General features: G+C 32.2%; 1 long non-coding RNA gene across 1 annotated transcript; it reads right to left on the bottom strand.

The window, feature by feature from the left end:
* Nucleotides 1-1,890: 1,890 nt before the first annotated feature.
* LOC145276182 (uncharacterized) lies at nucleotides 1,891-12,923 on the bottom strand. The gene is made up of 2 exons (XR_013867888.1): nucleotides 7,051-12,923; nucleotides 1,891-2,113 (listed from the first exon to the last, which is right to left on the bottom strand). It is a non-coding gene; the product is annotated as an uncharacterized LOC145276182 (long non-coding RNA).
* Nucleotides 12,924-13,244: the final 321 nt, after the last annotated feature.

A 13,244-nucleotide genomic window follows, 5' to 3' on the forward strand; every position in this document is an offset into this window, starting at 1 on the left:
TATGTACGAAAAAGTTTTACAAGAGGATGTTTACGGTAATCTACCAATAAAAGTAATAAATAAGACTCCGATAATCAATATTCAATCTGGGAGTGAAATGTATAACCTATTTCATGGTCCTTTGTCTGATGTTGTAAATAAAGACTTCTAATGAGTAAATAAATTTGTGTTTGTTTCATTTTTTTATTAGCAAAAAAAAATCGAAAGAATCGTTTTGGAATTGAAAATTAAGCTCCAATTTTACCGATTTCGATTCCGATACCGAAAAATGTTCCGATTCCCGATTCCGATTAATCGCCTTAACAGTAATATAATGCTATAACCCTAATTAAAGAATTAGAATAAAAATAGAACGCAGGAATAAGGTTAAAAAATGTAGTAATAAGTGCATCCATAATCCATAATTGTGAGTTTGTTTGTGTAGCCAACGAGCAAGCTTTGTTGGCCCTCCGAATCTGGACCCACACTTAATGCATTGTCTTCAAGTATTTATGTATATGGTTCAGTTCATTCGCCACAACATTAATCAAACAATTCATTGCTCATAGATGTTGCCATTTGATTCAGATTGGATTCATGTACGTCAATGCTTAGCTTCCCTCTACTATTTGAAACCATTTCTTCAAATATTGTTTTTCTGCCAGATTTTGAAACTTTCCTGAAAAAAAAAACATCCACCTTTAACAGATGGCGGACATGCTTTTACATACAATTTATAAACTTTGCAAATTTATGCTCGTAACTCTCTACCTTTATTCTGTTAGTTATTTCTTCTGAAAAGGAAAACGTATTTTAAAAAAACTCCACAGAATAAAGGAATATATCGTTTTCTTTTATATACTTTCTTGGAAATTCAATGAATCGATAAATACTGTAATTTTTATCTTTAATCGTTTTTATTTGTCTGATACACACACATATATTTGTGTGTGCTTGCGCATGCGTGTTTGTGTATGTGTGTGTGTGTGTGTGTGTGTGTGTGTGTGTGTGTGTGTGTGTGTGTGTGTGTGTGTGTGTGTGTGTGTGTGTGTGTGTGTGTGTGTGTGTGCTTATGTTTGTGTATTGTAGGCAAAACTTTTATTGGGAGTTAACTGAAAGTAAACGACCATCGAATCAACTTCAAATGAGGTATAAAGTCTGCATAAAGAACACTTTCACCAAAGAAAGTTGTGGAGGATGCCAAGGCAGTAAAGCATCGTTAGAAAGAATCGCATCCACAATTAAAAACCCACAAGAGATACGCGTAAGGTATTTACGATATTTCAAGCTTATTTGAACCGTATTGAATATAGAAACACACCTAGTCTAGTTGGATTATCGAAGTTAAGCAAAGTTGAGCCTGGTTAGTACTAAATGGTTTATCAGCACAATAAAGCGGTTTGTGGAATATTAGGCGCTGTATGTAAGAGAACGTCGACACTTCTCCGTAAAAACTTATACAACCTAACATCATCATCTTTACCCATTGAATTGACTAGGAACCGCTTGTGACTTTGATAATTCCCTGAAACTTTCTCCTTTAGCTGAATTTTTTAACGCACTTTAGGTGAGTTTCGTTTCTGCACAGGGTCGGTAATATCAAAAGAGTCGTCTCAGAAGTCACCAAGGAATTCACAAATACATGGAATGTTTTTACTATGTTTTGAGATGTGGGCCTTACTTCTATAAGCAGTTCATGATAAAAAGGACTGCTTAAACATAACATTGAAGTTTATCAGCACAATAAAGCAGTTCTGCATGTTTCTCATATTTGTACTAGAAAATGAAAGTCACTGATTGGATTAAAAAGACATGAAAAATATTAAGTGAGGACAATACTGTCATACAACCTGTAGATTAAAAGGTTTTTACAAAAACGTAAACAAATCAATAAAAAAAAGAAACTCCAACTGGTTATTGTAAGCAAATCTTTTATTTTTACAAATACATCACTAATAAACAAAAATGTCTCGCAGTTCATCCTTTTGTCAATATTGTTTCTTTTCCCCGTCAATTACAATGTTTGTCGAAATATATATTTTTGTATACTTTTTTTATCCCATTCCACCATGTATACTTGCCCACGTGGTCATATAGGTCTGATCTGCAGTATCATACTCCCGCATATAACGAACTGTAAAAAAGGCGATATTATTAAAAATAAAGAAATTAAAGAAACGTTTGTTTCAGTTTAAGAAAAAAGAACGAAACGGAATGGAAAAAAAAGGGTGTCGAAAAGTCACTGAAGGGTTTTGAACTTAAATAGAATCTTTATTTTTTTTATATTTTTCTGTAATTTTAGCACAATCTTTCTAAGACATTGAAAAAAAATTTAAACCTGCAAAATTTAAAAATATTTATTTATAAAAATTAATGACTATAAAATGCTGCCCATTTTCAGCTTCGCCCTTGGATTTTCAATTGGCAATGTCAAATAACCACCACGTCCTCCAGAGTTTACTAGCCCTGACTTTTTCTTGCAAAAAGAAAAACTCTGTTAAACAAACCCCAAACCCTACAAGAATTGAAAGAAGACATCAGGAACGAAATAAGGGAGTTAAATCGCAATCCAGATATTTTGCAATCTGTCATGAATAATGTTTTGGAAAGAGCACGAATATGCAAGCTCAAAATGGGCAACATTTAAAAGGCATTATTTTTTTTATACACGAAAATTGTTTGAATTTTGCATTTTGTTAAATAGCTAATTGGTGTGGGTCTTTGTCTAAAGCAGGTACTCGATCGTAGGTGTAAAAGGTAGGCGATTTAAAGTATAAGTGTGGAGTATTCATTCAACTCGGCAACGTCGGGTCCCCCTACTAGTTATTAATAATTTAATTCTCCTCCATTTTATGACATCATGCATGCCAGGAGAGTTTTAGACTGATATTGTTTTTCTTGATAATAAAGTACAACTTCACCGTCCTCAAGAACTCAGTTCTGATTGGTACAGCAAACATCTTATGTCAGGTGTTTTCCTTATAATTAACTTTTTGATTATGCTCATTAGTCTTGGTGTAAAAGTCGACTCTTGGGTGAAAAAAAAACGGTGTAACACATCACAACACTGAAGTTAATTATTATTATTAATATTATTATTATTATTATTATTATTATTATTATTATTATTATTATTATTGTTATTATTGTTCTTGTTGTTAATGTTTGTTATTTTTATTATTATTATTATTGTTATTGTTATTAGTATTATTTTGTTATTATTGTTATTATTATTATTTTGTTATTGTTGTTATTATCATTATTTTGTCTTATTGTTATTATTATTATTGCTATTATTATTGTTATTGTCATTATTATTATTATTATTATTATTATTGTGTTCTTATTGTTATTATTATTATTATTTCGTTATTATTGTTATTTTATGATATCGTTATTATTGTTATTATTATTTTGTTATTATTGTTATTATTATCATTATTTTGTTTTTATTGTTATTGTTATTTTATTATTATTATTATTATTATTATTATTATTATTGTTAGTATCATTGTTATTACTATTGTTATTATTATTTTTTATTATTGTTATACTTATTTTTATTGTTATTATTATTATGTTTATTATTAGTATTGTTATTATTATTTTGTTATTATTGTTATTATTATTTTTATTATTATTATTGTTATTATTATTAATAGTATTGTTATTATTGTTATCTTTATTATTATTATTGTTATTATTGTTATTATTATTGTTGTTATTATTATTAGTGTTATTGTTATTATTATTGTGTTATCATGGTTATTATTATTATTGTTATTATTATTATTGTTATTATTTTTTTGTTATTGTTATTGTTGTTATTATTATCATTTATATTGGTGTTATTATTATTAATATTTTGTTATTAATGTTATTAATTTTGTTATTATTATTGTTATTATCATTATTATTATTGTCGTTATTATTATTGTTATTATTTTTTATTATTGTTATTATTATTGCTATTATTATTATTGATATTATTATGAGTATTGTTATTATTATTATTATTGTTATTATTGTTATTTTTATTATTATTGCTATTATTATTATTGTTATTATTATTATTGTTATTATTATTATTGTTATTATTATAGTTATTATCATTGTTGTTATTATTATTGTTATTATTATTATTGTTATTTTTATTATTATTGCTATTATTATTGTTATTATTATTATTGTTATTATTATTGTTATTATTTTTTTTAGTTTTTGTTGTTATTATTGTTGCTATTATTATTATTATTATTATTATTATTATTATTATTATTATTATTATTATTATTATTATTATTATTATAGAAATGCGAATATAAACAAAAAAGTTCTTTGAATATTTCATATCTGACAAGTTTTCTGGGCAAAAATAAAAACTTGCTCGGAGTGCAAGAGAAAGAACATGAAAATTAAATAAATATCAAGTTCTGAGATGAGATTTGGAAATGTAAAGAAATCAAGGTGATGCCCATTGCAATTGGAACGGTTCGAAAAGCAACCTGTGGTGTTCCCTAGAAGCTGAGTGACAACAAGACAAATGAGTGACAACAAGACAAATGGATTGATTTAATTTTAATTAATGAGACAATTTCTTTTTGCAATTTTGTAAAGTGCTTGATTTTTAGAAATGGCGAAAGTCTTCGGGTGCAGCTTGAATGGTCAAGGAATAAAAATAGAATTTAAAAAAACCAAAAATTGAAATTGCTATATAATAATAATAATAATAATAATAATAATAATAATAATAATAATAATAATAATAATAATGATAATAATAATAATAATAATAATAATGATAATAATAATAATAATAATAATGATAATAATAATAATAATAATAATGATAATAATAATAATAATAATAATGATAATAATGATAATAATAATAATAATAATAATAATAATGATAATAATAATAATAATAATAATAATGATAATAATGATAATAATAATAATGATAATAATGATAATAATAATAATAATAATAATAATAATGATAATAATAATAATAATAATAATGATAATAATAATAATAATAATAATAATGATAATAATAATGATAATAATAATAATAATAATAATAATAATAATAATAATAATAATAATAATAATAATAATAATAATAATAATAATATAATAATAATAATAATAATAATAATAATAATAATAATAATAATAATGATAATAATAATAATAATAATTAATAAATAAATGAATATTTAAATTAATAAATAAGAAAATAAAATAAAAATCCCTGTCAAATCGTAGACTTTGCTGTTGCAGCTGACCACAGCGTGAATATGAAAGAAAAGGTGAAACGGAGCAAATACACAGAGCTAGCCAGAGATCTGAAAGGGATATGGAAGATGAAGAAAATCAAAATAATGCCTATAATAGTAGGAGCACTAGGAACAATTCCGAACCACTCTGAGAAAAGAATGGGAGAAATTGGAATCAGAGGAATGACTGGAAAAATACAACGAACAACAATAATGAAAACAGCTGAAATATTAAGGAAAACCGTAAATGCGGAGATTAACACATACTAACCACAAGCGCACACGTGACAAACTGCTGCAGAGGCAAAACATGAAGCGCTACATGGAACCAAGAATACTGAAGCTGTATACCTATAAGTTCTCTGACCCCGCTCCCATCTCAATTACCACATCACTGCTCTCTCCCACTAAAAAAAAGAGTGAGACGAAATAGCCAAACAATCAAGCAGGAAGAAAAGACTGAGGAGTGAGCACTGACCAGACCTCCACTGTATAAGTGCGAAGAGAACTGGGACCTTGGGGAGGTTTATACAAATCAGATTCCAGTAAAGACTTATGGCCGCTTCCAAAGAGAAATCAATGACAAGCAGTTGTTGCGATAATGCAAATTTATTTGCAAATATTATCGAAAGAGGTGGAGAGTACTGGAAACCTGGGGAGACTTGTTGTCACTCAGCTTCTAGGGAACACCACATGTTGTATTCAATGAGATCTTTGATGACCTGTGTGAAAGCTTCTTGTGAGCCATTAATAATAATAATAATAATAATAATAATAATAACAATGATAATCGTAATAATAATAATAATAACAATAATAATAATAATAATAATAATAATAACAATAATAATAATAACAATAATAATAATAATAATAATAATAACAACAATAATAATAATAATAATAACAATGATAATCATAATAATAATAATAATAATAACAACAATAATAATAATAATAACAATAATAATAACAGTAATAATAATAATAATAATAATAATAACAACAATAATAATAATAACAATAATAATAATAACAATAATAATAATAATAATAATAATAATAATAATAATAATAATAATAATAGGAACAATTACAAAAAACTTTGAAAAAAGAAGGGGAGAATTTAGAATCAGAGGAATGACTGGAAAGGCACAATGAATAACAATAAGGAATTAAGGAAAATCCTTGAATGCGTGGATTAATGTACATGAGCCACACGCGCGGACCAGACGAACTGATACAGAGACAAAACATGAGGAAGCGTCACAAGGAACCAAGAACATCGAAAATAAATATCTATAAGTTCTCTATCCCTCTCCTTTCTCATTTTACATCCCTCCCATTACCCAATCACCGCCTTCCCTACAAAAGAATGATGTCAAATCGACGAGTAGGATAATGGAAAGACCGAGGAGAGAGCACTGACCAGACCTCTGCTGGACAAGTGCGAAAAGAACTGGGATCTTGAGGATGCTTATTGCGATTCAAATTCCAGTGAAGACCAGTAGCCGCTGCTAGCAAGAGATCGATGGTGGGCGGCTGTTGCGATAATGCAAATTCATTTTCAAATGTTATTAGAACAGGTGGTGAGCACTGGAAAACTTTGGAGACTTGTTTTCACTCAGCTTTCAGCGTACCCCACAGGCTATTTTCAAGGAGATATTCTTTATGCCCTAAGTGAAAGCTCCTTGTGAGCCAATAATAATAATAATAATAATAATAATAATAATAATAATAATAATAATAGGCAGTAATAAGAAAGAGAAGAAACTATTAAAATTACCATTATAGCACATGACATATGCAGTTTTGGTGTAATTATCAGGTGGATAATAAAGTTCTTGCATGGTTTTAAATTTTAAAGTCACATGACCATATCTCGGCTCAAACAAAAAATTATTGATCGAAATGAGCACCATCAGAATCAACATACTTTTGCCAACACAAAACAATGTATTTTATGCCAGTGACGTCAAATCTTGCGTTCTGGTGGCAATGAAGCCGTTGAAGGCGTTTTTGATATCGCTTAGATTTTTTAAGCATTTCTCGTGCAGAAATTTGTAGAAATGCTTGCAAGCGTTAGTCGGTGAGCGGTCTGGAGAATATGGCAGAGTAGGTAGCTTCGTAGTCCAATTTGTTCAACTCCTGCAGGGCCAATTTAGCAACGTGCAGCCGGGCATTGTCGTGGAGGAGAGTGGGGCCTCTTCTATTGACTAATGCTGGGTGTTATTGTCGAAGTTTCTGGTGCTTTTCATCCATTTGTTGATAGTATTCCCCGCCCTAATGGTTTCGCCTGCATTAAAAAAATGTTTTGTGATGTCGCAAACCACCAAATAGTCAGCATGCCTTTCTTTTTAGTGCAACTCTGGCTTTGGAGCTTCGTTGGCGTCGAACCACTGAGCTGAGAGTCGCCGGTTGCCGTAAAGAATCCACTTTACATCGCAAATCACACCCCGGTTGAAAAACGGGTCGTTCTTGTTGCATAAAAGAAGAGAAGATGAGATTCCATAAAGGCGTTTCTTTTGGTTCTCGTTCAATTTTTGAGGAACCCATTTATTAAGTATTTTTTTTATCTTTCCCATCTTTCTCAAGTGGTTGGAAATCGTCGTATACGTTACATCTAATTCAGAAGTTCTTGAACAGTTCTGCATGGATTAGCTTCGAAAAATGCTTTTAATTGATCGTTGTGAACATTAAATGCATGACCACTTCACTCAGCATCTTCTAGACTCTCCTCGCCGCCACGAAAATTTCCAAGCCACCATTGTGCTGTGCGTTCAGTAGTGGTTCCTGAGTCAAACGCTTCGTTAATATCGCAAGCTGTTTTAGCCACTTTTGTTTCTAGCTTGAATTGAAATAAGAAAAATGTGCGAATTTGCTTTGTCTCCATCTTGTTTTCAACGTTCGAAAAAGATTTTTAACACGATTGCAATTTAAACGATTTAAACGATTAGATAGAGCGAAAAACAGTCTGTAAAATGATATATAAAGTGAAGGTATTACAACGAAAATTTATTTGAAAATACATCATTTAAAATCAAAATTTTAAATTCGGCAACAACCTTTTCGAGCCGTTTTGGAACTTGTGAATTTAATTATTTTGACTACTACTACTTCTACTACTACAAATATTACTACTAGTAGTAATAGTAGTTTTACTTTTTTCGTTGACACATTCGACATGACTAAGATACTTTATGACAAATTTATTATTTATCCATTCTAGCAGTAATAGTAGTAGCAGTAGTAATGAAAGGAAACGAAGAGGAGTAGAAGTAGCAGTATTTTTTTAAACTTTTTCTTTGACACATCACGTTAATCTTTATGAAAAATTGATGCAATTGTGGCGAGTAGTTCTGGCGCATTTAATTTTATCATGTCTATATAGTTGCTGTAGTTGTTGTATATGTTTGATTTCCGGTTACATACTTCTACATACACTATGTGTGTGAGTGTGTTCTTCCATGCCTGTAACAACAAAAGCGTCTATCATAGTCAATGTATGTTGGAAGCATCTATCTTGTGCAATGTGTGTGCTTGTGGATTTGCAACGCATACAATAAAACAGTTCATTAACACCAGTTTGTGTAGCGCACAGGCTGGGAACATACCCCTTTTCTTCTTATTATCCAAGTTCATCTTTCTTCGAATGAAACTGGCAACAATAATTTATATATTTGATCTAATACTTTTATATGTGTTTCGTAGTTTGATAATGCTTCTTTTGATTACTACATTATGCTAAGGGCGCGTTTATCCAAGCTTCCAAACGCGGAGACGATATCTTCCGTGCTAACGTCCAACTCCTCCACCTCTCTGACTCTCAACTCTAACTAAACTCTGACTAAAAGATGTAGGTGTCTTTTCAAAAGTATCTCATTACGCCATTACCTCACGTAAGCAAATTCACAAATCAGCTAGTCCATTTTTGTCACGTCTTTTGTTCATTTAGCTAACATTCCACGTTAACATCCCCAATACATTTCTACCATAAATATTTTTATCTGTAAACATATCTTTTCCGTTTCGATACATATTTCTAACATTCTATTTCCCAAACATCAACAACGATCATTATAATAATCGTTCAGGTTACTTTGCAACCCCCCCCCCGGCAGTGCTCAATTTACTAAGACATATCAAGCTAGAAAAGGGGGCTTTATAAAAGATTTGGTACAATTGTCGAGTAGATTTGGAGAATGTACTTGTTCAATTGTTTATTATTTTTAGTAGTAGTAGTAGCAGTAGTAGTAGCTATGTAACATATGTACTTCTATGTCAGAAATGGTATCGTGTAGATGCAATATAACAAATTGCATTATAATATAGATAGAATATGTAGCATTATGTTATATTGACATCTGAGTCGTTGTATTGAATAGCATTTAATAGATGACACTACTATAGTAACAACAATAGACAAATGCTGATCTTGTCTTAACTCGCAAGCCGGAAGAACACGCAACTGCCCATATAGATACGATCACGGTTTATGAAATAAACGCGTTCAGCGATGAGAATACTATTTTCCAACTAAAAGAGATCCTATTATAGAGACCTATCTATTGTTTCTTTACTAATGTGTCATCTTTTATTAAGGCCACTCGAGAAAAAGTGCTAAATGAGTGTCAGGTGGTCGGTGTAATAACACCCTGATGATTGATAATAATCATGATGATTAGGCAGAACTGTATTATTTAAGACGGCTCAATAAGAATTTGGTAATATTGGACTTGAAAACGAACATCAGTCAGCTGGAAAACCGCCCCGCGATACTGTGTTTGGCAGACAGGTAGTTCTAGCAAAGAGTTTTAACATTGAAGTTTCGTTTAGGTTTAAGAGATATGGAGAGAGAGAAAATGGAAATATTGATAGTGGTTGTAATTAGACGAGTTTTTGTTGTGAATGTTTTCAGTAAAGTATGTGAAATGCAATGATTTGAACAGTAATCTGCAGTTATCTCTTCATTCGGGCAAGCACGGGTTGCCCTGCTAGTTTCTTATAAAAATGTTATTTTCTTTTATAATAAACGTGTAACACAAGCACCATATTTTTATTCTCGCTTTTTTTTTCTTTTTTTTTTTTTTGCTCTCTTATTCTTTCCATCCCCCTCTCTCTTTCTTTTTCTCGTTTGCATTGAAACCATGTTTCTTATTTAAAACTTTGTTGTCGGAATCCCAAGTAAATTCTCATACACATCCCGTTGCAATAAATTACATTCGTAAATGCTTGACACAAGTATTTAATTCGTTTTCATCCATTTTTTTCTTCTCAATTTATATGAAAACAATAACTCTTAATTCACGAGTTTAAACGTTTTAATGTTTTTTTTTTCAACAGTGCATGTTTTCAAATGAAAACGTTGGGTCATGTTATTTGATATTTCAACCACTGAACGCGTAAGTAGTTCACATAGACAAAAGCAAAAGAGAAGTCCAACATTTCTTCCACGATTAAATATCGTGTTCATAAACAACGCATAAGAAAATAAAACTATAGGCGTTTAGCTTACGATACTTTCTAAATAAGATGAGACCATCACATGCGTTATTTCCAACGTCGAAAACGCTTTACAGAATAGTTAACAGTCGAGAATGGTATCATTAACACAAGCGACCTTTTGGGCTTCAGAATGTATTTTTCTACATAGTGATCACAATACACAATGCACTATATTCTAGCGATAAACGATGGCTTCGCATGGCTCCTAAAACGCATTTTGTCATACGAGGGTGCTCCAAAGGTAAATAACATATATGTTCATTTAATTCAAAACGTTAAAGAGCTACGAAGACGAGAGTGATATCATTAAAACGAGCGATCTTTCTATGCTCCAGAATCTACTTTTCTACATAGTCACCGCCATTCTCAACGCACGTTTGCCAGCGATGAATGATGCCTCGGTCGTTAAAGTCCAGCGCGCGTTTTGCCACTTTCATTACTGTCGCCACTTCTTACTGTGCTGACAACAACTGCATCGGTTTCGTAAACGCACAACAGGCGCCGGTGAATGTTTATTAGTTCATTTTCAGAACGAAGGAATTCAATTTCGCATCTCTGCTTTTGGCGCACGTCTATGACAAGGCTTGCTTTCTTAGAGTGTCACACCGTCAATATCTGCAGCAGAGATTTTAAGTCAGTAATGTAGAAGGTCAGTCATCATAACGATGTAAATTGCAATTCCCTTTGATTCATTCGGGCAGAATAAAAAGATAAAGAGTGGGGGGATTATTGATAGTGGTTTTGGCTAGACGAGTATTTATCGTGAAAGTTTGGTAAGGGGGAAACCATAGATTGGAGCTCAGACGAGCACTTGCCATGAAAATAACGATAAAGCAGAGACAGGCTCGCAACGTCTCTTCTGTGGGAAAGAGGTTGCAGGGAAGAGAAAAGGGCATCCCCCACTAGGCTACAAATCTATTTTGAACTCTGTAAAGGCAGAATAAGCTGCTTCTAGCAGCTTCTGCCCAGATGTGGCAACAGTACTCCATCATTGGACGTGCCTGGCTCTTATACAGGTAGTGAATCGAATCATCAGTGAGATATCTACTAGAGCAGTACAAGGATCCCACCATTTTTCAAGCGCTTTTGGCAACAGATTTGATGTACGCGTTCCATCTCAGATCTGAAGTAAAGGTCAAGCCCAGAAGCTTGTCAAAACATGGCGCCTCCCCAAGATGAGAGCCATTCATTTCAATTGATCCCAGATATGAGATTGGTTTTAGATGCATTAAAAGTATCACGTGCTAAAGATCAGAGGAGAGAGAATCAGAGAGAACTTGGTCATTTACGGTCTTTGATGAGTTCTGATTGATGGTAGTGTCGCCAGCATTACTTTTGCTACGGCCTTTGTATAACTATTCTTATCTAAATTCGGTCTGTGAGCATATTACTTAGAGTTACATGCTTATCCTCAAATTACGTTTCTGTCACCAGCAGCAAGAACTTGAAGTCACAATGCATCTCGATATTTCAACAGTACCAATCTGTCGGGTGGGCTGCAAAAAGAAAAAAAAATCAATTTAGACATGCGCACAAGAATATTTTTATTAACATAAAGACTATTCAGCAATTACATCAAACAGTTGCAGAGGAACCCGAAAGGCCAGGTTTCGTCTTGTTATAAATACATTTTAACTTGTAACATATCTTAAATTCTGTTTTGAAATATGCGATAATTGCGTGACTCATTAGCCACCGTTATCATCTCATATTCGTTTTGCGAACCGGATTCTCGTCAATGTTCGGTAGGGCTTGACCCAAAACTTACGTTTCTTATATATTTCTATTGCTTTGCACAAGAAAATAAAACAATACAGGGTGGAACGGTAAAATTGTCGCCCTAAAGAAAACAACACAACAGATTTATTTTAAAACTTTTATTGAAAAAATCAATTCCAGTAACTTAATTATATACTAGAGCTGACAGCTATTGGATATAGCCGCATTCAGCCTCAGTCACCGCCTCGGTACAGGTCTGGAATTGGGAGCATGCCTTATCAACAAGAGCCAGCATGAGATCGGCGAATACTCAGAGGATGGCGGCGATCAGGCTTGCTTTGGTGTTGTTGGTTATGTCCTTGGCATATGACCAAAGAAGTAGTTCAGTGGGTTCAGGTCTTTGGAGGCGGAGAGCCAGTGAGAGAAAGGTACAAAGTAATAGCACTCCCTTTTAAGCAAAGCCTGGGTCTCTATGAACTTGTAGGTAGGCGCCAAGTACTGATGCCACACCTAGGGTCCGCCAGCAGCCATCCGATAACACCAGGGGTCACCACAAGATTGGAGATGCGCTGCTGGTCTTTGGCGTGATTTCAAATGAGTGTCACACTATGCCACCTCACATCTTCGAAGTCGGTTTTAAAGTGAATACTAAAGCGTACCTGCTGAAGAATGTGTGTATATTCTGGTGACATCAGGTGGCCGCTGACAGACCCTGGGTGTGGCAGAAGTACTCGACGCATGCTAACAAGTCCAAAG

The sequence above is a fragment of the Euprymna scolopes genome, unplaced genomic scaffold (assembly GCF_053919585.1).
Source record: "Euprymna scolopes isolate OS-2025 unplaced genomic scaffold, ASM5391958v1 sca742, whole genome shotgun sequence".
In the NCBI taxonomy this organism is placed as follows: Eukaryota; Metazoa; Mollusca; class Cephalopoda; order Sepiida; family Sepiolidae; genus Euprymna; species Euprymna scolopes.